The following is a 26,234-nucleotide window of genomic DNA, read 5'->3' as shown; positions in this document are numbered from 1 at the left end:
CAAATTTATTTTGCGTATATTTTTAAAGCATTGGTAATATATAAATATTGTTTTATGTAAAAACCCCAACAGAACCTGTCTCAGACCTGGTCAGTATCAGGATTCAAGTTACTGGGAGTTGTTCACTTGGTGAATTTAGAAAATCAGATGGCAATTATTTGTTCTCTGGCCAGAGTTTCATTTGTCATCTGAGAGAGAGAGGCTGCATGGGGCTCACACCATTTGGCCCAAACAGAAGTCTGCAGTCGCTTGTCAAATAAATGTCTTTATGTTGTTGCATATGCAAAATACCCTTCTCTTTTCAGGCTGAGTAATATTTCTTGGCATTATCGTTATCTATTCATCTGTCGATGGACACTAAGCTGTTTCCATATCTTGGCTCTTGTGAACAAGGCTGCAGTCAACACAAGAATGCAGATGTCTCTTTGAGATTCTGATGTCAATTCTGGTGGATATATACCCCAAAGTGGGATCGCTGGATTGTGCTGAGTGAAATAAGCCAGTCACAGAAGGACAAATATTGTGTGATTCCACTTATGCGAGCTATCTGAAACGGTTCAACTCACTATAGTTGACAACACTGCATTGTGTCATTGAAATTTGCGAAGAGAGAACTTAAATATGCTCCCAAGAAAAAGAAAGAGAAGAAAAGAGAAACCTGTGTGGTGACGGATGTATTATTTATCCTGATGAGGGGAATCCTTTTGCAATGTATCAAATCATGTCATTGTAAAGAGATAACACGTTTATTTGGCAGTGATGCCCTATTAAAACTGGAAAAATACCCCCCCAAACCAAAAAAGAAGAAAAAAATGTCAAACTCACAGAAATAGAGGAGAATGGTGATTGCCAGGAGCTGGGGGAAGAGGAAAGAGGAAGCTGCTGTCCGACAGGCACAAAGTTTCAGTCGTGCAAGATGAGTAAGTTCTAGAGAGCTGCTCACAGCTCTGTGCCCAGAGTTCCCGGTACTGCAGTGTGCACTTATGACTTGGTTAAGTGGGCCGACCATAGGGTAAGGGTTCTTACCACAATAAAAAAAAAAAACTGGGCAATTTCTGGTGATCACAAAATGCTTAGAGTATATAACTGAAGGAGTAGTACATGAAATATCAAACTTCAAAATTAGATAATTTCGAAGAAATGAAAACTAGAATTGTTTGACATTGAAAGAATTAATATCTCACTAAATGTATTCTCTGAAAAAGATGTACAGTGTTTATAAATGCAGCGTTGAGAGGATCTGATGGGGTGACATTTTAATAAACTACTTGACGTTTAGTGGATACTCAATAAATGTTCGTTCTCCTTTCATTTCTGGTAACTTTGGACCCAATTCCTTCCCAGAGGCATCAGAAGAGATCACATCCATGTGCTTAGAGAACGTCACGTGTGCTCTGCGTCCTCCACGTAGGCAGGGTGGGATGGCTGAAGTGGGCTGGAGTCCCCACAGGTAGGTGTGTCCCTGGTCAAACCTTAGCACGTCAGGTTCTAGTAAAATAGTTTCTCCTTAGAGCAGACTTTTTAAGAACAGAATGCTCTAGCATATTTCAAAATTGTTCATTTTTTCTTTCCTCTGTGAGAAGCACAATATTTTTTCTCAGACATTCACTGTAAGAAGCCGGTCCAGCTGCTGGAGGCAAAACTCACAAAAGTTTGGGCCCCTGTGACCAGGTCCTCCTGGAGTTTTAACTCTCTGAGGGTCCACACTTGTCCACACTGGGCCTCCTGCAGATTGTCCATTACAGGTTAGGCTTCCCTGCCCCAGCACTGGTCCCCTCGGGGGCTCAGTTGTGATTCTCTGCGTTCACCTGTGAGTCTCCCCAATCTGGGGGCGGCAATTTGCCCTATGACCTCACTGCTCTTATGAACCTAAGAACAGCTGGAGCCTTTTCAGTTTGTTCAGCTGTTTAGTGTTTGGGGATGGAGTGGAGACTTCCAGGCTCCTAACATCATGGACCAGAAGCCAGAAGTCAAGCCAACACCTTATTTGTTTTATTTATAGCTCTTCTAATTAATACGGACTGGACATATAATAAAGGGTCCATATTTGAAATGCATAATTTGATACCTTTTGACAATTTATACCCCTTTGAAAACATCAGCACAATCAAGAGAGTGAACATTTCCACCCTGGCACAGTGCTTGTCCTAGGCTGTGCTGCTGGCACTTCCTGCCCCAGCAGTGGCAGGCTCTAATCTGGGCAGTGCTCTGCCCTGCTTGGGTGTCCAAAGGCCTGGCCACTGGGTGGGTGCCTCCAGTCCGGAAGTGTTGAGCCTGGTGCCTGGACCACCCAAAAAGAAATGGTCCTAGTTCCTGAGAGCAGGGGTCTGATTCGGTCCTCTCTTCTCTCCCCAGGTGGCTGGAGATGCTCATGTTCTATCCCAGGACCAACAAACAGAACCAGAAGAAGAAGCAGAAAGTCAAGCCACCCACGCCACAGGTAGGCAGTGGGTTTGCCAGTTGGTGTCCACTTTGTGGTTTCAGAGATGAGGAGCTGGGGCAAAGTGAGAGTACCCCAGAAGATTCAAGGGCTTCAGGACCCAGCCTAAAATTAGGGGTGAGGGAAGGAGTCAGGTCAGGGCTGAGGTGGTCACCAGCCCTGCACGTTGTCTCCATCCTTCCAGTGGTCTGTGGGCTACAATCTGCATGCTCCTCTTCAAGCCACAGGGCAGGACCCACTACAGGGACAGGGTGGCCTGCTTGTGTGGTCTGGGGCTGCCCCAGGAGGCTTCCAGCCAGGGGGCAGGTGCTGAGAACCAGTAGCAGAGAGTGTGTCTCTTCTCCTGGCTGTCCTTCCAGCTGCTGGGAGGCAAAGAGCATGCCAGGAGGGGTTGCTGGCTGCACACACTCCTCATGCGCCACAGTCCAAGGAAGGACTCAGCTCGGTTCCACATTCTACACAGAGATGCTCTTGCAGAGAGCAGGCTGAGAAAGGGGAGCCAAGTGAAGGGCAATTCGGGGACCCCACTCTTGCTCTGGGGCCTTGACCATAAATGGAAAAAATTGGTGCTGGTCTTGATTTTTGTGCCCCTGCTCTGACTCCCATGTGACCAGAGTGGGAGGTGGCTGGGGTGGTCCCACCAGGTCCAGTCCTTCCCCAAAGACCCCTCTCCTCTTCCTTCTCTTCCCCAGCCAGTGTCCAGGGGCTCAGGGCACCAGGAAAGGTTCTGAGCCTCAGTGAACTGATTTGCAAAATGGGCTTGTTTTGATCCGGTTATAGGATTATTTGTGAGCTTGAAAGGAGGTCTTGGGCCCAGTGTGGGTGCTCAGTAAATGTTATTCCTTTCCTCTGCGCTCAGGCTTCACTGTTACCAAGTGTTCTTGCCTGATCGAGCCTCGCAGTAACCCTGAGAACGAGCAGAGTGGAGATTGGGGGTCCCTTGGGCATCTTGCAAGGCCCAGAGCCTGGCAGAGGTCCAGGCATAGCAGAACATGGCTACCCCCAGGGTTCAGCAGTCCTTCCTGGTGCTCTCTCCTTCACTGAGTGGCAGAGATCAGCCTGGGTGGAACTGGGTCCCCCTTCTCCTCTACGCCCCCCGGGTCTCCCCTGGATTTGCCTGCCCTGGGCTGCTGCGCAAACCCTCCTACTAGTAGAGTGCAGCTCTGGGCCTGCTCTCAGCTGATGGTCATTGTCTGCCCTCTGTCTACCCTCCCCAAGGAGTCCTAGGCTAGCATCCTCTGGAAGGTAGTGTCCCTGGCAAAATCAAATGGGAGTTGTTCCTGGAGACTGAACAGCTTCCTGCAGGGGAACAGCAGACACACATGCAAATCCCCCAAAGCTGGCTGGTTTGAGAGAAAAAACTCCCAGGCAGAATAACAGCGTTCAGGGTTACGCTGCGTTTCCATAGTAATACCTTGGAAATAGTGCCGTAGCAGACCTCCTGCCTCCAAATAAGGCAACTGCAAGTGCAGAAGACACGCTCAGCCCAGACCAGGGAATTTGATGGTGCTCCTGCTCCCTAGCCGTTCCCTCCCCTGTGACGTCCCCTCCCCCAAATAATGCTGGCCTTGGCCAAGCTTCACCTTTTCTGTTGGTAGCAGGAGCCATGTGATCACAGGGTGGGAAGAGCCCCCACTTCCCTGAGGGTCTGTTAGAGCCCGGGTGGTCTGGGGTCCCAGCCTCTTCCACTCAACCCCTCCCAAGCCCCAGCAGAAGCCAACCAGGCAGAGTCTCTTTTCCTTTGCCCCTTGCTCCTCAGAGCATCACCTTGAGGCTGCTGGTTTCTGGAAGCTGTGAACTTTCATCAGGGCCACGCTGCTGTGAGTCAGTCTCATGGGGTGAGGTGGGGCCTTTCCAGAGGAGAGCTGCTGATCTCTGAGAAAGCCTCCCTTCCTCAGCCTGATGCCAGAGTCATTCTAGTGCACCAGACGAAGCTGAGGGGGAAGTCTAAAGCCTTTGGGGCCCCCGTAAAGACAAGAACCCAAGACCCCATACCTGGCCTCTGTCTCCATGGCCTGGGAGTTTCAGATCAAACCAATGGGGAGCTGCTACACCCCATTCCAGGCCAGAACCCTCCTTCTCATTGGGTTCCTGCTCAGTTTCTGTGCCCAGGAAGTAGAAAGAAAGGCTGTCGATGAAACCCCTTCCAGAGAGGTTCCATGGAGGTGACAGAGGCTGCTTGGCCCGGGCCTGCCTTCCTACCCTATTTCCTCTTTCCTCTTGCTTTGAAAACCCTTTCTGAGTAGCCAGATAAATAGCACAGACTTCATTATAGCGTTGACATCCCTGAGCAGTGCCGCTGTCCTGGCCACACAGGGACATAGAAAACCTGGTGCCTCCACTCCTTCCTTGTGCACAGGCACTCAGGGTCTCTGTCGGCATGAGCTCCAGCATCCCTCTCCACCACAGTGGTGACAGTGTGCGGAGTGGTAGCAGTGCCATGTGGCCCTGGCCTGGCCTGTGAGGCATCTTACTTTCCACATACCTGCTTTGGAGAAGAGAAGCAACTTTCCCTAGAGACCAGGCTTCCTCCCATCACCCACCCAGCCCCTCTCCTGGAAGCCAGCATGGCTTTTCTGCTGCCAGACTGTCCTTCAGTCCCCGCTGACTTGATCAGGCTTTGGCTGCTGTTCATGGCCCCCATTCTCTGGGAAGAGTCCTCCAGAAGCAGGGAATGTGGGGAGGGATCTGGGGATGCAGCCAGCCCTGCACAGGTTGGGGGGCCCTTGGTGTGGGAAATGCATGCATTTCCCTTGCATTTGAGGCCTGGAATTTCCTCTGCCTCTTGCAAAAATTAAGCATAGATCTACCATATGATCCAACTATCCCACTGCTGGGTATTTATCCAAAGAACTTGAAAGCACAACGGCATAAAGATACATGCACTGCTATGTTCATTGCAGCATAATACACAATAGCCAAGACATGGAAGCAACCTAGGTGCCCATCAAGGGACAAATGGATAAAGAAGATGTGGTATGTATACACAATGGAATACTACTCAGCCATAAGAAATGATGAAATCCGGCCATTTGTGACAACATGGGAGGTCCTTGAGGGTATTATGCTGAGTGAAATTAGTCGGAGGGAGAAAGTCAAATACCGTATGATCTCACTCAGAAGATAAAAATAACGACAAACAAATACCTAGCAACAGAGATTGGATTGGTGGTTCCCAGAGGGGAATAGGGGCTGGAGCAGGGCAAAAGGGGTGATTAGGTTCACATGTGAGGGGGTGGACTATAATTCATTTTTGTGTGTTGAACATGATGCAGTCTACACAGAATTTGAAATATATCACGATGTACATCTGAAAGCTATATAATGTTATAATCCAATGTTACTGCAACTAAAATGATAAAAAATAAAAACATAAATTAAATTTTTTTTAAATAATGAAAATTTGCTACCAAAACAACACAGTAATGATTCATAGAGGCAACATATTAAGAGGATACCAAAAGTGCAAATGGAATATTTACCACATGTATATTTTTTTATTCCCAGACTGTGCTTTGTGACCTGCCTTTGCCTGGAGGAGTCACACCTTGCATGCTGATAACAATTCTGGGCACAGTGAAGTGCAATGCAAACAGGTGAACAGCAAGATTAGCAAGTCTGTCGTATTTGCTGATTGGTTTAGAATTTTTAAAACTACACATTTAGAATCTTGGCTATACCACAGTACGGGATTATCCTATAAATCAATATGTATTCCCAATACGGGGACAACGTTTCCCTCACTGAATCTTAAACCAGAAGAATCAAGAATAAAACAGAGTTCTACTTTCTGAGGACAAAGAGGAAGAGCAGGAAACCCATTCTGTTGGTGTTTCCTGGCAGTGAAAGCCTTAGAGCTCAAGGAAACGTGGAGCTTTTGTAATGTGATGCCTGGCTGTCTCTCCACCTCTGAGCCATACATTGTGTAAAAAACCAAGCATGCACATTATGTCTACATGCCCATCAAAAACAAGGTGTGAAAACAAAAAGACCCCACTGGACATTGTTCCGAGTTGGTCTGAGCGCTTGAAAGTGATGCCACTCTGTCCTGATGTGCGTACAAACCTCCCCGCAGTTGTGCAGGTCACAGCGCAGTCTCGGACCTTGCGAGCTCAGCTGCCATTTCTATCTTCATAGTGGGGGCAACAGCAGGGTCACAGATTCCTATGGTGTTAGCCTGGTCTACAGCTGACAAGTGGCAGGGTGGAGAACCCCAGTTTTCTGAGCAGACTCTATATACTTAGAAGATTTGAACAGATCCCTCAAGTTACAAGACTTCCTCAAAATAAATCAACCTTTGCCATTGGAACTGGTTTGACTGAGGTGAGCTAGGATGGGGTAAGATTGGAGCTAACTGGTAAATCCGTGCTGATCCATGGCTGCCCTGGGATGCCTGGGCCTGGTGATCACCACTGGTTATACCTACGTGTAAAACAAGAAGGCTAAGGATATCCTGAAGCTGTCCAGTACGCCCGTCCCTGAGGTCAGTGGTACCACTAAAGCTACTGCAGCCATTAATTCATCTGTGTTTCTGGGTCTTATGACCAGGACACAAAAGGCACAAAGTCAAGCTGTGCACACAGGTTTATTCAATAATTTGCAAACAGACTCCATGAGTGTCTGTCACCTTTTTCCTGGTGAGTCAAAGGGAGCCACCTCCTCTGTTAGCAGGAGATAGACTCAGCTCTGATCTGATCGCTTTACATCCAAATGGCCCACTCACTCCAACCTCCAGCCAGCTTCCTCTGGTTCCGCATGAAGGTCACCACCCTAAGCCAACTGCTACTTCCACACAGCCTGTACAGCTTCTGATGGCACAGTTCTTCCCTGCACAATAAAGCTTGCCTCACAGCAAAGTACAAAACATATATACCCTCTGCCTATGTCCTCGTCCATCTTTCCTCCCAACATAAGGTAGGACCCAGCACACCTTACCCTGTGCACACAGCACTCATGATTTTTTAATATCTGCTCTCCTCCCTGTACGACCCCTCTCATGCAGGACCACACTGATATACATATCTTTGCTTTATTTAGGGTTATTGCACTGGAAACTTTAGCTCCAGGAACACTAGAGGTGCAGACTGACACTGCGGCCACTCAGAACTAATTCTGGTTGAAGTGGTTAAGGTGGTCTAAACTGAAAAAATTATTGCTTGGTCCTGCAAATTCTATGTGAGGAATTACAAGAAAAAAAGAACACTGAAGGCAGTAGAGATGACAGTATCTTGCTTTTCACTGCAGAGGAAATATAGGCATTGGATTTTCAGTCAAATACAAATTCTATTGCCATTGGCTATCTTGGTCTTTTCCCTGTGAATTTAATCATTGGAAGACACAGTGTGGTGTATGTGTTCATTACTGGGTGAATCAAAACATACAGAGAATCATTGTTAAAAGGTCTAGAGTGCAGACGTTGCTTTAAAACCAGAGCACATGCTGATTCTGTCAGTGCTCTATGGGGTTCGCTGAGACACTGAGGGAAAGAGTTAGTGATTCGACAGCCAGGACTTGTGTTTGCCTTGACATCCAAGTGCAGGAACTGGGGTCAAAAAGCCAAGCAGCACTTTCGTGGGGTTGGCCCCGTGGCCGAGGGGTTAGGTTCTGGCGCTCCGCTGCATGCGGCCCAGTGTTTCATTGGAGCGAGTTCTGGGCGCGGACATGGCACTGCTCATCGAGCCACGCTGGGGCAGTGTCCCACATGCCACAACTGGAGGGACCCACGGCTAAGAGTATACAGCTATGTACCTGGGGGCTTTGGGGAGAAAAAGGAAAAAATAAAATCTTTGAATAAAAAAAAAAAAGCCAAGCAGCACTTTCATTAGTTCCACTTGACATCATGGAATGTTTACCACATTTATTGTCACGACTTTACAACTTAGCATCGGAATACTGAACTTTAACGATGTTGTCTAGCTCTTGCTGTGTCAGGACTTGGCTTTTGGTTAACTATGAGGAAGCCGAGTATTTGAAAGCTCTTATTTGCCATTAATAGGGATTAAAAGCAGGCTGGCAGGGCAGGAAGGAGGTAACCGTTATTCTCTGCAAAGTAAGCATAAAGTGCCCTCAAAGTGACCCGAAAACCTCTGTGAGAAAACCTTGAAGACCTTTCATGGGTAGAGGTGGTAAAGGGGGAATGACAGCTGACTAGAATGACGTGACCAAGACAACGAGGCAAAAAACTCAGCACGTTGTCTTGCTTCCTGTCAGATGCTCATGTATTACATCCAGTCCTTGGCCCAGTGTACCGTCAGTGTGATTTCTGTTTAGAAAATTGTCAGGTATTTATACAATGATTTGCTCTTTAGAAAATTGCATGTTCTTCACTTGATACAAATGCACAGCTTGAATCATTTTACTAACTCTGGTCTTTGGTTTAAAACAGGCTTGCTTGAGATTTCAAGAGAGGGCATGATGTTGCCTTCCACTGTAACCCGCGCTTCAGTGAGAACAACAGGGGAGACATTGTTTGCATTACAAAGCTGGATAATATCTGGGGAAAGGAAGAAAGACAGGCAGATTTCCCCTTTGAAAGTGGTAAACCAAAGTAAGTTATTGCTACTATGAGATATTGAAAATGTCTGTTGCTCATGGGACTCGCTCTAAACCACAATGCCCTTGAAATGAATTTTCATCAGCTCCCCTGAGACACCTAACTAGGACATCTCCTCCCAATCCCAGGGGACCAGGCACTGCAGGCTGGAACAGGGCAGGAGCACTGACCACAGGACCTTGGCACATGTCAGGATTTGGAGATGGCTCTTTAAGGAGGTGAAATGAGGTCCTGATGCAACGGGACTGGGGTCCTTATGAGAAGAGGAGACACAGATGCAGAGAAGCAGCCCCGTGAGGACGGAGGCAGAGACGGGAGGGAGACAGCCACCAGCCCAGGGACCCTGGAGCCCCAGACACTGGAAGAGGCCGGAGGGACCCTCCCGTGGAGCCTCCGGAGGGAGCACAGCCCTGCAACCCTTGACCTCAGACTCTGGGCTCCAGGATGGGGTAGGACGGATCCCTGGGGTTCAAGCCCCTGAACGGCCCTTCACCTGGAACTCTCCAGACCTGCACTCTGCCTCACCCATCCAATCCCGCTTTGCAGACTTGGCCACCCCTCAGCCTGATTCCCAGCCCCTGAGCGGCCCAGGCAGCCCTGACAGGGCAGGCCGACGACCTGGGTGGGGGGACCGGAGGCAACTGCCCCCCACTAACGATTCCCCTAAACCCCATCTTCCCTCTGGCATCTGATACGCAGACGCCCTCGGCTCGCGCCCCATTCCTTTATATCCAGGCCGATGACACCCGGCCCCCCCCAGGGCTCCCCGGCCGAGCGCTCGGTGTCCGGGGGTGATTAATGCCCAGCTTGCTGCGTGAAAGATGTGAGTCCTGACTCGGTTGGGGGCCAAGCAGCCCCAATTAACACAGCAGTGGCTTTCATGTTCACCTCAATTAAGCCGGCTGCCGTTTCCTGAGTCGTTTCCCGGGCAGCGTCCCGCGGTGTCGGCCACACATCAAAGGGCCTCACGGGCCACGCAGCAGGTGAGGCTCATTTGCACACTGACCCAGGCAGGCGGGGGCGGGGGGTGCTCTGGGAGGGACCCGGAGCTGGTTGGGGTGAAGGGTCATGGGGTCGGGTCCCTCCAGCCTCTTCTGCTCATCAAACCATGTGAGGCAGCATCTTGCATGCAAAATGCAGGAAAACGGGCATGGATGTGAGTTCAGGGCCACTCTTCCTCAGAAAAAACTGATCTCTGATTCAAAGGATGACTCGGGTCTTGAGTCAGAGGCCGCTTCCCCCTTTGATGAGCCTGGTGGTGGGGAGGTCACAGGGCATGGTGGGCACTGCCTCCTTCCACCTCTGAGGTCCGACCACCGTCCTTCAGAAGCGCAGGACGTGACTGACCCAAATCACCCATCACAAACCGACTCCCAGACAGCATTGCCTCCCAACCTCAAAACCACCATCAAAAGGGCCCAGTCGGTCCCCACATTTGCTTGTCTCCTTCCCCGTGCAAAAACCGACGCTCCATCCTCGGTGCCGAAAGCACAAAAACAGATGCCTGCATCCTGGGACAGTGATCTAGCTGCTGTTTGCAGGAGGAATAAATGAGACCAAAAACGAATGGGCAAAATACGGTCCATCTGTGCAGTGGAATATTATGCAGCCATGAAAAGGAGCCCATGTCAAAAAATCTCCTTCCTTTTCATGGCTGCGTAATATTCCCTCCACAACGGACTGTGTGCTGTTCCTCCATTTATGCAGCTGTGGACACTTGTGGCATTCGATGCATCTGATTTTTATAAGTCGGTCTATTAACCTGAGCCGCTTCCTGTCCATTTTCCTTTCTCCAGGGGCTCAGTATTTATTCCCAGGCCATGTGACCCTGGGGCATCATGTCCCTGGGCAGCATTGACAGCTGTCGACCCTGCAGAGAGGCCCCCGTCCTGCTGTTTGCACACGACCCCACCCACCTCGCCCCCATCTCCACGCGGAGCTCGCCTGTCAGATGCAGCAGGCGATGCAAAAAAAATCCGGCACAAAGTGGATTTTTCATTTCTCAGGAATACTTGGGAAATGACTAGAAGGAAACACTAACAAAAATTAGCAAGAGTGACAAGGCAATGGTAATGAGCACGCTGTCTTTCAAAAGAAGAAATCATTCAAAATATTTCTTTATCAGAGTCGCAAACACAATCATGTCCTCTGGTACAGTAAAACCACTTTAAAGATATATTCCAGCACCCTGCTCCATTCCATCCCATTTCCCGTATATATTCTCTATCAGTGCACATCACACTGTATATACATATTCCAGCACCCTGCTCCATTCCATCCCATTTCCTGCATCTATTCTCTATCAGTGCACATCACACTTTATGTTTACTCATGAGATCTAAACTTCGTGTACAAAATACTCATCACCCTGAATAAGAGAGAGTGCAAGACGGCACAATCAAGCACACAGACTCAGCACGCTCTTCACAGTCTACTTTCCTTCAGAAGGTGGGCAAGTTCCTTTCCCTCCAGCTCTCGTTTTTCTCCTCTGCCAATATTTATTCATCCACTAGATCCTAGTTACTGTCCAAAAAAATTTATCAGCAGTTCTCTATATTTTAGATACCAGACTTCCCTCTGACATACTAATGGCAAGCATTACCTCATTCCATTGACTTTCTTTTTATCTTTGTTTTCTTTGATGTAAATGTTTCTTATTTCCATATATATAGGATTTGAATTTTTCTATTTTGCCACCAATAATTTCCTTTAATGTTTCTATAATTTCTAATTTACTCAGTAACTGCCCTGTCTCAGATTGTATCCTAAGAAATTATCAGAAACTTGGACACACTGAAAGGGATCACACTTATGTGGAGATGGCAGTGGTGGGGAAGGACAGAAAGGGGTGGAAATGTATAAATTTTGCATTGTTTGACAGGCATCTTTACTTCTTTCAGTTTTTAAAAGAGTGCCATTACTGTCTTCCATTGTAAAGACCAAGGAAAGAAAAATCTAATGTTGAGACATAAAAGAGAAGCTTGAACAAAAGTTGACCTTTTAAAAGATGTTAATTGAAGGATTATGTATAATAGGGAAATTAGAAATAGCTTAAATAGCTAATACGAAGAGAGTGATTAATTTGTAATATATAGCATATGTAAAACATAAAACATATACAGCAATTAATTAAAACATTTTCTTTTAAAGAATGATGTGGGTTTTTAATAACTGAAAATTTAACATTTAATTAGATCATCAGGGACATAATTAGATTGAGCTATTTGCAGGAATTTTTAAACGATTTTTTTGTATAAAAACCATTATTACAATGCTGGTGGAAATTAAAACACAAGAAAGGGTCACGCGATCTTGTCAGATCACCCAGCTCCTCCCAGGCTTTGTCAATATGTGTGTGTGACTTGTAAATAATTGCAGTCTGTCAACTCTGTATTTATACATTTTCAGAGATGATTTTGGAGATGTGTGTTTAAATTTTACAGAGATTTTTTAACAGTGTTTTTAATCATATTTTATGAGTTCTAAAGCAGCATAAAAGAAAAATATTTGTCACCTTATATAAAACATCTACATAATAAAAATGCCAATTAACATATTTATTGTATTTCTGCTATGTTTTCTCAGACAGTTTCTGAGGGAAGAATCATCAACAGCTTTTAACTATTGCTGGAAGAAAGCAGCAATAAGTGGATGAGAAAAGAAAAGTTTGAGTGAGTTCTACTTTCTTTAAGTCTCCAAATGGACACTTAAGGGGGAAAATGCTGATCCAAAGCAATGGCTGACAGTGTTCCGGATTAAGTGAGAGCCTATTCATCCTCTAAACATGTAAGACTGATTGGGAAACATCTCTATATTTGTTTTCTAGAAAGACTCCACAGTTTATACTTGTGGCCAACTAATGTTAAATTTTGTCATTCTTACTAATTTTTTATACCAATACCTCTTGCTCTTGATGTCTCAATACTTTAACTAAAAATGCTCATAATTTCTAATGGTAGATCCAAGGATATTGTTATTATTGTTGTTGTCATTATTAGTATTTTAAAGTACCATTTATTGAAAATCTACTATTTGCCAGGTACTGTAATATAATTTATCTTAAAACTCCATGGAGAAGAGACTGTTATCAAACTGAGGTTTATGAAGGATTACGTCTCTTGCCCAAGGCCATATATGGCCTTCAACCTTTGGATTTAAAACAGTGGCAGGGTAGAGATTAAAACCCAAGTCAAAGCCCACACTCTTTGCCACTATCCTGTACACATCTTGGGCCGCTGCTAGACACACCGGAACCACCTGTTGGATATGCCAGAAACATCTGCCGGATACGCTGAAACCACCTGCCAAATATGCCAGAATCAGGTCCCGGACATGGTGGAAACACCTGCCAGACACGTCCAAATCACCTGTCAGATACGCCAAAACCATGTGCCACACATGCCGGAACCACCTCGTGGACACATCTGCTGGATACTCCAGAAACAGGAAAACCACAGGATGGAACCAGGTGCCAGACAAGTGTGAAGCCCCTTCCAGACTAGCCTGAACCACTTGCTGGACCAGCCTGAATCACTTTATGGACATTCCAGAACCACATGCCCAGCACGCTAAAACCGAGTGACTGACACGCCAGAACCAACTGCTGAGCACACCTGAACCGGTCACTGTGAAACCACCTGCCAGATACACCAGAACCAGGTGCCGGACATGCCAGAACCACCTGCCAGATACACCAGACACAGGTGTCGCACATGCAGAAACCAGGTTCCCAACATGACTGAACCACCTGCCAGACACGTTGGAGCCACCTGCCGGATATGCCAAAAACAGCTGTTGCACATGCTGGAACCAGGTGCTGGACACACCTGAACCACCTGCTGGACAAGCTTCAACCACCGGCTAGACACAAGGGACCCACTTGCCGGACACGCTGTCATCACCTTCAGGAAATGCCAGAACCATCAAGTGAACATGCCGGAAGCACCAGCCAAACATGCCAGAGCCAGGTGCTTGACACGCCATATCTGCCTGCCAGACACACTGAAATCACCTGCCAGATATGCCAGAACCAGGTCCCGGATACGCCAGAACCAACTTCCAGGCAAGCCAGAAAAATCTGCCGGACACGCCGGAACCACCCCTCAGACTGGCCAAAACCACGAAAGTGAAATGACGGGATCATGTCCTGGACATGTTGTAGCCACATGTCAGACACGCTGGAATCAACTGCTGGACATGCTGGAACCAACTGCTGGACACCCCGGAAGCACCCACCACACATGTCAGAACCACCTTCTGGACATACTGGAAACTCATGCCAGACAACTGGAACCCCCTGCCTGACAAGCTGGAACCACCTTAATGACATGTCAGTACCACTGGTCGGACATGCCAAAACCAGCTGCAAGACAAAACTGAAACACCTGCCAGACAAGACTGAACCACCTGCTGGATACACCTGAACCACTTGACAGACACTCCAGAACCGCATTCCAAGCATGCCGGAACCACATGTCCGATATGCCAGAAGCAGGTTCCGGAGGTGCCGAAACCACCTTCAGGACAGGCCTGAACCACCTGCTGGACATGCCTGAACCACCTGACTGACATGCTTCAACCACCTGCTTGACTCCCCGGAACCACCTGCTGGACACCTGTTGGATATGCCGGAACCAGGTGCTGCATACACTGAAACCACCTGCCAAATGCCCCAGAACCAGGTGCCAGACATGGCGGAACCAACTGCCAGACATGTCCAAATCACCTGTCAGATATGCCAAAACCATGTGCTGGTCACACCAAAAGCACCTCCCGGACACGCCAGAACGATCTGCCAGATAAGCCAGAAACAGGTACAGCTAGGGTGGAACCAGGTGCCAGATAAGCCCGAAGCAGCTGCTGGACTAGCCTGAACCACCTCCTGGATGAGCCTGAACCACCTGCTGGACCATCCTGAACCACTTTACGGACATTCTGGAACCACATGCCAGGCACGCTGTAACCAGCTGCCCAACACGTAAGAACCACCTGCTGAACACGCCTGAACCACCTTCCCGACACGTGGGAACCACCTGCCAGATACACCAGAAACAGGTGTCACACATGCCGAAACAAGGTGCCGGACATGACTGAACCACCTGCCAGACATGCTGGAGCCACTTGCTGGATATGCTAAAAACATGTGTTGCACACCCCGGAACCAGGTGCTGAACACGACTGAACCACCTGCCGGACAAGCCTCAACCACCTGCTGGAAGTGACTGAACCACTTGCAGGACACGCCATCACCAACTTCAGGACACACCAGATCCATCTGGTGGACACGCCAGAAGCACCAGCCGAACATGCCGGAGCCAGGTGCTGGACACACCAGAACTGCCTGCTGGACACACCAAAATCACCTGCCGGATATGCCAGAACCAGGTCCCGGTTACACCAGAACCGACAACCAGAGAGGCCGGAAAAACCTGCCGGTCACATCGGAACTACCAGTCAGATACGCCGAAACCACCACCCCAATTTGACTGGATCAGGTCCTGGACATGTCGTAGCCAGCTGCTGGACACACTGGAATCACCTGCCAGACATGGGGGAACCAACTACCGGACACCCCAGAAGCACCCACTGGACACATCAGAACCACCTTCTGGACATACTGGAAACTCATGCCAGACAACAGGAACCCCCTGCCTGACATGTTGGAACCACCTGAATGACACACTGGTACCACTGGCCGGACATGCTGGAACCACGTGCCAGACCAAACTGAACCACCTGCCAGACAAGACTGAACCACCTGACAGATACCCCTGAACCACTTGACAGACACTCCAGAAACACATGCCGAGCACGCCAGAACCACCTGTCAGGTATGCCAGAACCAGGTGCCGGACACGCCGGAACCACCTTCCAGACATACCTGAACCACCTGCCGGATATGCTGAAATCACCTGCCAGATACCCTAGAACCAGGCCCCTTATATGCCGGAACAACCAGCCAGACATGCCAGAATCACCCACCAGAAACAGTGGAACCACCACACAGATATATCAGAACCACCCACCAGACCCGCCAGAAATACACCCCAGACACGCCGGAACCACCTGGAACCACCCACTGGACACACTGGAACCACTACTCAGACATGCTGGAACCACCAACCAGACACACCGAACCAACTTCCGGACACAGCAGAAGCACCCACCAGACACCCCAGAACCATCTTCCAAACGTACCAGAACCACATACCGGACACACCAGAACCACCTGTTGGATATGCCAGAACCAGGTGCAGGATACACTGAAACCACCTGCCAAATAAGTCAGAACCAGGAGCCGGACACGACAAAAACACCTGCCAGACAAGCCGGAACCACCTGCCTAACATGCCAGAACAAACTGCTGGACATGCCGAAATCACCTTCCGGACACGCCAGAAAGAGTTCCTGGATATGCCAGAACCAATTTCCATAAAATGCTAGAACAACCTGCTGGACATGCTAGAATCAACCACCGGACACATCGGAACCACCTTCCTGACATACCAGAAACTCATGCCAGACACACAGGAACCCCCTGCCTGTCATGCCGGAACCACCTGAATGACATGCCAGTACCATCGGCCAGACATGCCATAACCACCTGCCAGAGAAAACTGAACCACCTGCCAGAAAAGACTGAGCCACCTACTGGACACGCCTGAACCACCTGGTGGACACACCACAACCACCTTCCGGATGCACCAGAACCATCTGGTGGACATGCTGGAACCACCTGAATAACATGCCGGAACCACCTGACTAACATGCCAGAACCACGTGCCAGACACGCCAGCACCACCTGCTGGAAACCCCGGAACCACAGCCCAGACATACTGGAAGGACATGCTGGACATGCAGGAACCAATTGCTGCACACACCTGGACCACTTGCTGGACACCACCAAAGCACATCCTGGAGAGGCCTGAATCAGCTGCTGGACATGCCCAAACCACCATTCGGACACTTCAGGACCATGTTTCAGAAATGCCTATACCACAGGACGGCCATGTCTGGACCATGTGCCGGATGCATCTGGACCAGCTGACAGACATGCCTGAACAACCAGCTGGACACCCCGGAACTACCTGCCAGGCATACCGGAACCATCCACTGGAAACGCCTGAATCACCTGCCTGATATGTTGGAACCAACTGCCGGAAATGTTGGAAACAACACCCGGACAATCTGCAACCACCCATTGGAGACACTAGAATCAGATCCTGGACACACCGGAAGCACCTGCCGGACACTCTGGAACCACCTTCTGGAACCACTGGAATCACCCACCGGATACGAAGGAACCACCTTCCAGACACACCAGAACCACTTGTCAGATTCGGCGGAACCAGGTGCTGGACATGATGAAACCACCTGTCGGATATGCCAGAACCAGGTGCCAGACACGAGAGACCCACCTGCTGGACAAGCCGGAACCACCTGCCTGACATGCTGGAACAACCTGCCGGACACGCCGAAATCACCTGCCTCATACACCAGAACCAGGTCCTGGAAAAACCTGCCAGACACACTGAAACCACCACCTGCACACTCCGAAACCACCAACCCGATTCTGGCAGTTCCTGCAGGTGGTTCCAGCGTGTCTGGCAGGTGCTTTTGGTGTGCTGGGACCTGATTCTGCCATCTCCGGTGGGTGGTTCCAGAGTGTCCTTGTGGTGGTGTCCAGCAGTTGGTTCAGGCAGGTGGTACAGGCGTTTCTGGGAGATGCTTTGGGGGTGTCTGGTGAGTGGTCCGGGTGTGTCTGGCAAGTGGTTCCAGCATGTCCGGCGTGTCCTTCCAGTATGTCTGGCCTGTAATTCCTCATGTCCAGCCAGTGGTTCTGGCGTGTCCGTCACCTGGTTCTGGCATGTTTGGCAGGTGGTTCTGGCAAGTCCACCAGATGGTTCTGGCTCATCCTGAAGGTGGTTATAGCATATCTGGCAGGTGGTTCAATCATGTCCAGCAGGTGGTTCCGTCTTGTTCAGCAGGTGGTTCAGTCGTGTCCAGCACCTGCTTCTGGCATGTGAGAAAGCTGTTTCTAGCATATCCAGCAGGTGGCTCCAGTGAGTCCGGCAGGTGGTTCAGTTGTGTCCAGCACCTTGTTTCTGTGCGTGCGACACCTGTTTCTGGCATATCAGGCAGGTATTTCTGGCATGTCCAGCAGGTTTTTCACTCAAGTCTGGCAGTTGGTTCAGGCGTGTCCAGCAGGTGGTTCTGGCGTGTTGGGCACCTGGTTCCAGCATGCCCAGCATGTGATTTGGGAATGTCTGTAATGTGGTCCTGGCTGGTCCAGCAGTGGTTCAGACTAGTATGGCAGCTGCTTCAGGCTTGTCTGGCACCTGGTTCTGGCCTGTCCTGGACCTGTTTCTGGTGTATCTGGCAGATGGTGCCGGTGTGTCTAAGAGGTGGTTCCGGTGTGTCTGGCAGATGGTTTTGGTGTACTCAGCAGGTGATTTGGAAGTGGCCGGCAGGTGTTTCCTCCATGTCTGGCAACTGGTTCTGGCGCATTTGGTAGGTGGTTTCAGTGTATCCGGCACCTGGTTCCCCCATATGCAAAAGTTGGTTCCAGCATGTCTGGCAGGTGGTTCCGGGGTGTCAGACCAGAGATTCCACCATGTTTTGCAGATGGATCAGTGCTGTCCAGCAGGTGGATCAGTCGTTCTGGCAGTGGGTTGCAGCATATCTGGCGGTGGTTGTGGCGTGTCCAGAAGGTGGTTCTGTCGTGTTCGGCAGGTGGTTCTGGTGAGTCAAGCAGGTGGTTATGGCATGTTTGGCAGGTGGTTCAGGCGTGTCTGTCAGCTGGTCCAGGTGCATCTGGCACATGGTCCAGGCATGGCCGTCCCGTGGTCCAGGCATTTCTGAAACATGGTTCTGACATGTCCGAAAGATGGTTTGGGCGTGTCTGGTATCTGATTCAGTCCTCTCCAAGAGGTGCTTTGGGGGTGTCCCACAGGTGGTCCTGGTGTTTCCGGCCAGTGGTTCAGCATGTCTGGCACGTCATTTGAGTATGTGTGGTCTGGGGTTCTGGTTTGTATAGCAGGCAGATCCAGCGTGTCTGGCACCTGGCTCCGGCATGCTTGGCAGGTGGTTCTGGCATGTCCACCAGATGGTTCCGGTGCATCCTGAAGGTGGTTATGGCGTGTCCAGCAGGTGGTTCAGGCTTGTCCGTCATTTGGTTCCGTCATGTCCAGCACCTGGTTCCAGCATTTGCGTCACCTGTTTCTGGCATATCTGGCAGGTGGCTCCAGCGTGTCCAGTGGGTGGTTCAGTCATCTCCTGCACCTGGTTATGGCGTGTGCAACAACTTTTTCTAGCGTATCTGGCAGGTGATTCCAGCATGTCTAGCAGGTGGTTCACGCTAGTTTGGCAGGTGTTTTGGGTGTGTCCAGCAGGCGGTTCTGGCATTAGGGCACCAGGTTCCGCTGTGTCCAGCACTTGGTTCTGGCATATCCTGCAGGTTGTTTCAGTGTATCTGGTCCCTGGTTCCAGCATATCCAACAGGTGGTTCCGGTGTGTCTAGCAGGTGGTTCAGGTGTGTCTGGGAAGTGGTTCTGTTACATTCGGAAGGTGCTTCCGGCGTGTCTGGTGGGTGATTCCAGTGTGTCTGGCAGTTGGTTCCAGCATGTGTGGCTGGTGGTTCCATCGTGTCTGTTTGCTGGTTCTGATGTGTCCGGTGGGTGCTTCTGGGGTGTCCGGCAGCTGCTTCCCACATGTCCAGAGGGTGATTTCACCACATGCAGCAGGTGGCTATGGCGTGTCCAGGATCTGAATCCATCAAGTTGGGTGGTGGTTTTGGTATGTTTGGGTGGTGGTTCCTGCGTGTCCAGCAGGTGATTTTGGCGTGTCTGGCAGGTGGTTCCAGTGAGTCAAGTAGGTGGTTGCAGCGTGTCAGGCAGGTGGTTCAGGTGTGTCCAGTAGGTGGTTCAGGCCTGTTCGGAAGGTGGTTTCAGCGCATCCAGCACCTGGTTCTGGCATATCTGACATGTCGTTCCAGCGTGCCCAGCATGTGATTCCAGATTGTCCATCAAGTGTTTCAGGCGTATCCAGCAGGTGTTTCCGTCTTTTCTGGCAGGTGGTTCCAGCATGTCCTGCCAGGGGTACTGGCGTGTCATTCAGGTAGTTCCAGCATGTCAGGCAGGGGCTTATAACGTGTCCAAGACCTGATTCTGGCGTCTCCAGTGCATGGTTCCAGAGTGTCCGGGTTGTGGTTCCGATGTGTCCAGCAGTTGGTTCCAGCATGTCAGGCAGGTGGTTCAGGCGTTTCCAGGGGATGGTTCCGGTATGTCCAGCAGGTAGTTCAGGTGTGTCCAGCAGGTTGTTCAGGCATGTCTGTCAGCAGGTTCAGTTGCATTTGGGACATTGTCCTGGCATGGCCATCCCGTGGTCCAGGCATTTCTGAAACGTGGTTCTGACGTGTCCAAAAGGTGGTTTGGGTGTGTCCAGCATCTGATTCAGGACTGTCCAGGAGGTGCTTTGGTGGTATCTGGCAGGCGGTCCAGGTGTGTCCAGCATTGATTCCAGCATGTCCAGTGTGCCTTTCTAGAATGTTTGGACTTTGGTTCTGGGACGTCCAGTGGGCGATTCCAGTGTGTCCAGCACCTGGCTTTTCAGTAGGTGGTTCCTGCATGTCCACCACATGGTCCCAGCGTGTCCTGAAGGTCATTCCGGCATGTCCAATAGGTATTTCAGTCCTGTCCAGCAAGTGCTTCAGGCTTGTTCGGCAGTTGGTTCAGTCGTGTCCAGCACCTGGTTCCAGCGTGTGTGACTCCTGTTTCTGGCATTTCTGGCAGGTGATTCTGGTGTGACCAGCAGTTGGTTCATGCAAGTCTGGCAGGTGATTCAAGTGTGTCCAGCAGGTGGCTCTGGCATGTCAGGCAGCTGGTTCCACCTTGCCCAGCATGTGGTTCCAGAATGTCCGTAAAGTGGTTCAGGGTGGTCTAGCAGATGGTTGAGGCTAGTCATGCAGCAGCAGCAGGCTTGTCTGGCACCTGGTTCTGGCCTGTGCTGGACCTGTTTCTGGTGTATCCAGCAGGTGGTTCTGGCATGTCCTGCACATGGTTTTGGTGTATCTGACAGGTGATTTGGACGTGTCTGGCACGTGTTTCTGCCATGTCTGGCACCTGATTCTGGTGATTTCAGCAGGTGGTTTCAGTGTATTTGGCACCTCGTTCCGGCATATCCAACAGGTGGTTCCGGTGTGTCAGGCAGGTGATTCAGGTGTTTCTGGCATGTGATTCTGGTACGTCTGTAAGGTGGTTCTGGGGTGTCCAGTGGGTGCATCCAGAGTGTCTGGCAGTTGGTTCCGGCATGTCTGGAGGGTGGTTCTGGATGTCTGAGTGGTGGTTCCAGTGTGTCCGGTGGGTAGATCTGGCATGTCTGTTGGGTTGTTCTGGTGTAAAAGAGGCCAGGTTCCGGCGTATCTGGCAGGTGATTTTGGCGTGTCCAGCAGGTTGTTCCGGCGAGTCAAGCAGATGATTGCGGTGTGTCCCAGTTCAGGCATGTGCAAAAGGTGGTTCAGGTCTGTCCTGAAGGTGGTTTCTGCACGTCTGGCACCTGGTTCTGGCATATCTGACATGTGGTTCCAGCGTGCCCGGCATGTGGTTCCAGATGTCTGTAAAGTGGTTCAGTAATATCCGACTGGTGGTTCAGTCTTGTCTGGCGGGTTGTTCAGCTTTCTCTGGCTTGTGGTTCCGGCATGTCCTGCCAGTGGTACTGGCGTGTCATTCAGGTGGTTCCAGCATGTCTGGCAGGGGTTTCCTGAGTGTCTGGTATGAGTTTCCAGTGTGTCTGGAAGGTGGTTCTGATGTGTCAGGAGGGTGCTTCTGGGGTGGCTGGCAGTTGGTGCCCGCATGTCCAGTGAGTGATTCCAGCGTGTGCAGCAGGTGGGTACAGCGTGTCCAGGACCTGATTCTGTCATGTCGGATGGTGGCTTTGGCATCTTTGGGTGGTGGTTCTGGCGTGTCCAGCAGGTGATTTCAGCATGTTTTTTCCACCCTGTGTGGAAGTTGGTTCTGGTGTATTCAGGACTTGGTTTTGGGGTATCCAGAAGTTGATTTTGGCATGTCTGGCAGGCTATTCTGGTGTGTCTGGCAGGTGGTTCTGGCTTGTCTGGCAGGTGGTTCTGGCATGTCCACCACCTGGTTCTTGTGTATCCGGTGGGTGGTTTCATGGTGTCCAGCACCTGGTTCTGCTGTATCTGACAGGAGGTTCCGGCATGACTGTCAGGTGTTTCCAGGGTCTCAGGCAGGTGGTTCTGGTGTGTCTGGCTGGTGGTTCAGCTGTGTTTGGCAGGTGGATCAGTGCTGTCCAGCAGGTGGATCAGTCATGTCTGGTGGTTGGTTTCAGCATATCTGGGGGTGGTTCCAGCGTTTTCAGAAGGTGGTTCTGGCATGTCAAGAAGGTGGCTCCATCGTGTCTGGCTGGGGCCCAATAACCTGCATCCCTTGGGAGACAGTCCAGAACCACCTGCCAGGCACGCCAGCACCACCTGCCAGCTAAGCCAGCACCAGGTGCCAGACACGACTAAACCACCTGCCGGACAACTTGAACCACCTGCTGGAGAGGTCTGAGCCACCTGCCAGACATGCCAGAACCATGTCCTGGGCACGCCGGAACCACCTGCTGAACAGGAAGGGAAAAGCTGACAGACAGCCCTGATCCACCCAACGGACATGCCATAACCACAGTCCAGACATGACAGCATCACCTTCTGGACATGACAGAACCACATTCTGCACATGCCAGAACCACTCCTCAGACACACCAGAACCACCCACCGGACATGACAGAACCACCTTCCAGACACGCCGGAACCACCTGACACACTGCAGCCACCTTACTGACATGCAGGCATCACCCAACGGACATGCTGGAACCACCTGAGGGACACGCTGGCACCACCTGCTGGTTACACCAGAATGAGGTGGCAGGAATGCCAGAACCAGCTGCCACTCAAGCCTGAAAAATCTGTCAGACCAGCCTGAACCACCTGCTGGACATGCCTCAATCACCAGGCAGACACACTTCATCCACCCGATAGACATGCCAGAACCAACTGCAGGACCCACCGGAACCACCTGCCGGACACACAGGAACCAAATTCCAGTCATATGGGAACCACCTGTCGGATACACTGGAACTAGGTGCCTGGTTCACTGAAACAACAAGCTGGATACGCCGGAACCAGGTGCCAGACATGCTGAAACCAGGTACCAAATATGCTAAACCCACCTTCTGAATATGCCAAAACCAGGTGCTGGACACTCCCAAACCACCTGCTGGACACAGCCAGACCACCTTTTGGACATGTCAGAACCACATTTCAGAAACACCTGGACCACGGGATGGCCATGTCTGGAACACGTGCCAGGTGCACCTGGCCTACCTGACGGACATGCCTCAACAACCTGCTGGACACGCCTGAACTATCTGCCGGACATAGTGAAATGATCCACTGGAAATGCCAGAACTGCCCAGCAGACATGACAGAACCACCTTCCCGTCTTGCCCCAGCCACATGCTGGACACTCTGGAACCACCAGCCAGACAAGATGGAACCTCCTGCCGGATATGCCTTAACCGCTGGAGGGACAATCTGGAACCACCTGCCTGGCACGCAGGATCCACCTGCCAGATATGCCAGAACCAGGTGCTGGACTCGCCGGAACCAACCGCTGGACTGGAGGGAACCACCACCCGGACATGCCGGAACCACCTGCTGGACAACCCTTAACCACCAGCCAGACATGCTGGAACCACAGACCAGATATGCAGGAAGGTCATGCTAGACACAGCAAGCCACCTGCCATACCTACCTGGACCACCTGCCACACATGCCTGAAGAACCTACTAAACACTTCCAAACTGCCTCCAGACAAACCCAAACCACCATTCTGACATGTCAGAAACACGTTTCAGAAATGCCTGGACCACGGGACTGCCACGCCTGTAGCAGGTGCCAGAAGCACCTGCATCACCTGACGGGCATGCCTGAACAATCTGCCAGACATGCCAGAACCACCTGATGGACATGCGAGAACCACTTCCCTGAGATGATGGAACCACTTTTCTGACAAGCAGGAACCATGCCCCGGACACACAGTAACCACATGCAGGACATAATGATCCACCAGCTGGACACAACTGATCCACCCACCAAACGCAGCTGAATCACCCACGGGACACACCAGAATCACCTGCCAGACATGATGGAACCACCTTCCGGACATGCTGGAACCACTCATTGGACACACCGGAACTACCCACTGGACATGATGGAATCACCTTCTGGGCATGCCAGAACCACGTGACTGACATGCAGGAACTAACTGACTGAGACACCAGAATCACCTGCCAGTCATGCCAGAACCTCCTGCGGGACACACCACAACCCCCTGCCAGTTACAGCAGAACCAGCTGGCAGGAACACCAGAACTGGCAGATGGACAAGCCTGAACAACCTGCCGGAGCAGCCCGAATCACCCACCGGACATGACTGAACCTCCTGCCAGACATGCCAGAACCACGTGCTTGACTCGCCAGAACAACTTACTGGATGTGCTGAAATCACCTGACGGATACTCCAGAACCAGGCCACTTATATGCAGGAACCACATGCAGGACAAGCTGGAATGACCCGACGGGCAGCCTGAACCACAACTCAGACACACCGGAACCACCCACCAGACATACCAGAGTCAGGCCCGGGACACAGCACAACCAACTGCAGGACATGTAGGAATCACCTGTAGGACACACCGGAACCACCTTAAGAAAATACTGGAACCACGTGCCAGACACACAGGAACCACCTGCCAGACACCATGGAACCAACTGTCAGATACGCTGGAACCAGGCACCTGATACGCTGAAACCACCTGCTGAATACACCAGGACCATGTGCCGGACATGCCAGAAGCATGTGATGGATACACCAGAAACAGGTCCAGCACAGGCCAGAACCAGGTGCAGGACATGCCTGAAACACCTGCTGGACACACCTGAACCACCTGCTAGACCAGCCTAAACCACTTTACGGACAATCCGGAACCACATGCTGGGCACACCAGAACCAGGTGCCCAACACACCAGAACCACCTGCTGGACACGCCTGAACCACCAGCCAGTCTTGTAAGAACCACCTGACAGATGCACCAGAACCACCTGCCAGATACGCCAGAAACAGGTGTCGCACATGCCAAAACCAGGTGCCAGACATGATTAAACCACTTGCAAGACACGCCAGAACCAGGTGCCCCACACGACTGAATCACCTGAGGGACAAGACTGAACCATCTGCCAGAGAGGCCTGCACCACCTGCCAGACATGCCGAAACCACTTTCCAGACTGTCTGTTGCAGATGCCAGAACCGCCCACTGGACATGGGTGAACCAGCTGCCTGCCACGATGGAACGAACTGCCGGAATCTTGGAACCACCAATGGGACACTCTGGAACCACCCACCAGAGACTCGAGAATCAGGGCCAGGACATGCCAGAAGTACCCACAGGACACACTGGAAGCACCTGACTGACATGCAGGAACCACCTTCTGGACACGGTGGAACCATGACTATGGCACTCCAGAACCAACTCCTGGACATGCCGGAAGCACCCAACTGACACGCCGGAACCATCTTCCAAACGTAGAAGAACCACATGCCAGACACACAGGAACCACCTGCCAGACACGTCAGAACCACCTGTTGGATATGCCGGAATCAGGTGCCAGATACACTGAAACCACCTGCTGAATACACCAGAACCAGGTGCCGGACACGCCACAGACACCTGCCAGACAAGCCAGAACCACCAGCCTAACATGCCAGAACAACCTGCTGGACACGCCAAAATCACCTGTAGTTCCGGCGTGTCCAGCACGTGGTTCTGGCATATCTGAGAGGTGGTTCTGGCATGCCAGGCATGTGATTTCAGAGTATCCGTGAAGTGGTTCTGGCGTATCTGGCAGGTGATTTCGGTGCTCTGTCGTGTCCAGGACCTGGTTTTGGCATGTGTGACACCTGTTTCTGGTGTATCCAGGAGGTGGTTCTCACAAGATTGGCAGGTGGTCCTGGCATGTCGGGCACCTGGTTCCAGTGTGCCTGGCATGTGGTTCCGGATTGTCCATCAAGTGGTTCAGGCTGGTCTAGCAGGTGATTCAGGTGTGTGTGGCAGCTGTTTCAGGCATGTCCGGCATCTGGTTCTGGCCTGTGCCAGACATGTTTCTGGTGTATCCATCACATG

General features: G+C 50.9%; 1 protein-coding gene across 1 annotated transcript in view; it reads left to right on the top strand.

The window, feature by feature from the left end:
- The window catches only part of LOC138915142 (rho GTPase-activating protein 20-like), a 110,555-nt gene extending 84,408 nt beyond the window's left edge, over positions 1-26,147 (top strand). Inside the window, exons 19-26 of the mRNA XM_070256075.1 lie at positions 306-920; positions 1,345-1,450; positions 2,356-2,440; positions 5,948-6,036; positions 8,826-8,987; positions 9,122-9,976; positions 12,579-12,779; positions 13,033-26,147. The gene's annotated coding sequence lies outside the window, so the exon portion shown is untranslated. The remainder of the gene's footprint in view (positions 1-305; positions 921-1,344; positions 1,451-2,355; positions 2,441-5,947; positions 6,037-8,825; positions 8,988-9,121; positions 9,977-12,578; positions 12,780-13,032) is intronic.
- Positions 26,148-26,234: the final 87 nt, after the last annotated feature.

Source organism: Equus caballus, chromosome 30 (assembly GCF_041296265.1).
Source record: "Equus caballus isolate H_3958 breed thoroughbred chromosome 30, TB-T2T, whole genome shotgun sequence".
In the NCBI taxonomy this organism is placed as follows: Eukaryota; Metazoa; Chordata; class Mammalia; order Perissodactyla; family Equidae; genus Equus; species Equus caballus.
Note: the sequence above shows the minus strand (reverse complement) of the source record. Positions and strands in the feature narration are given on the sequence as shown.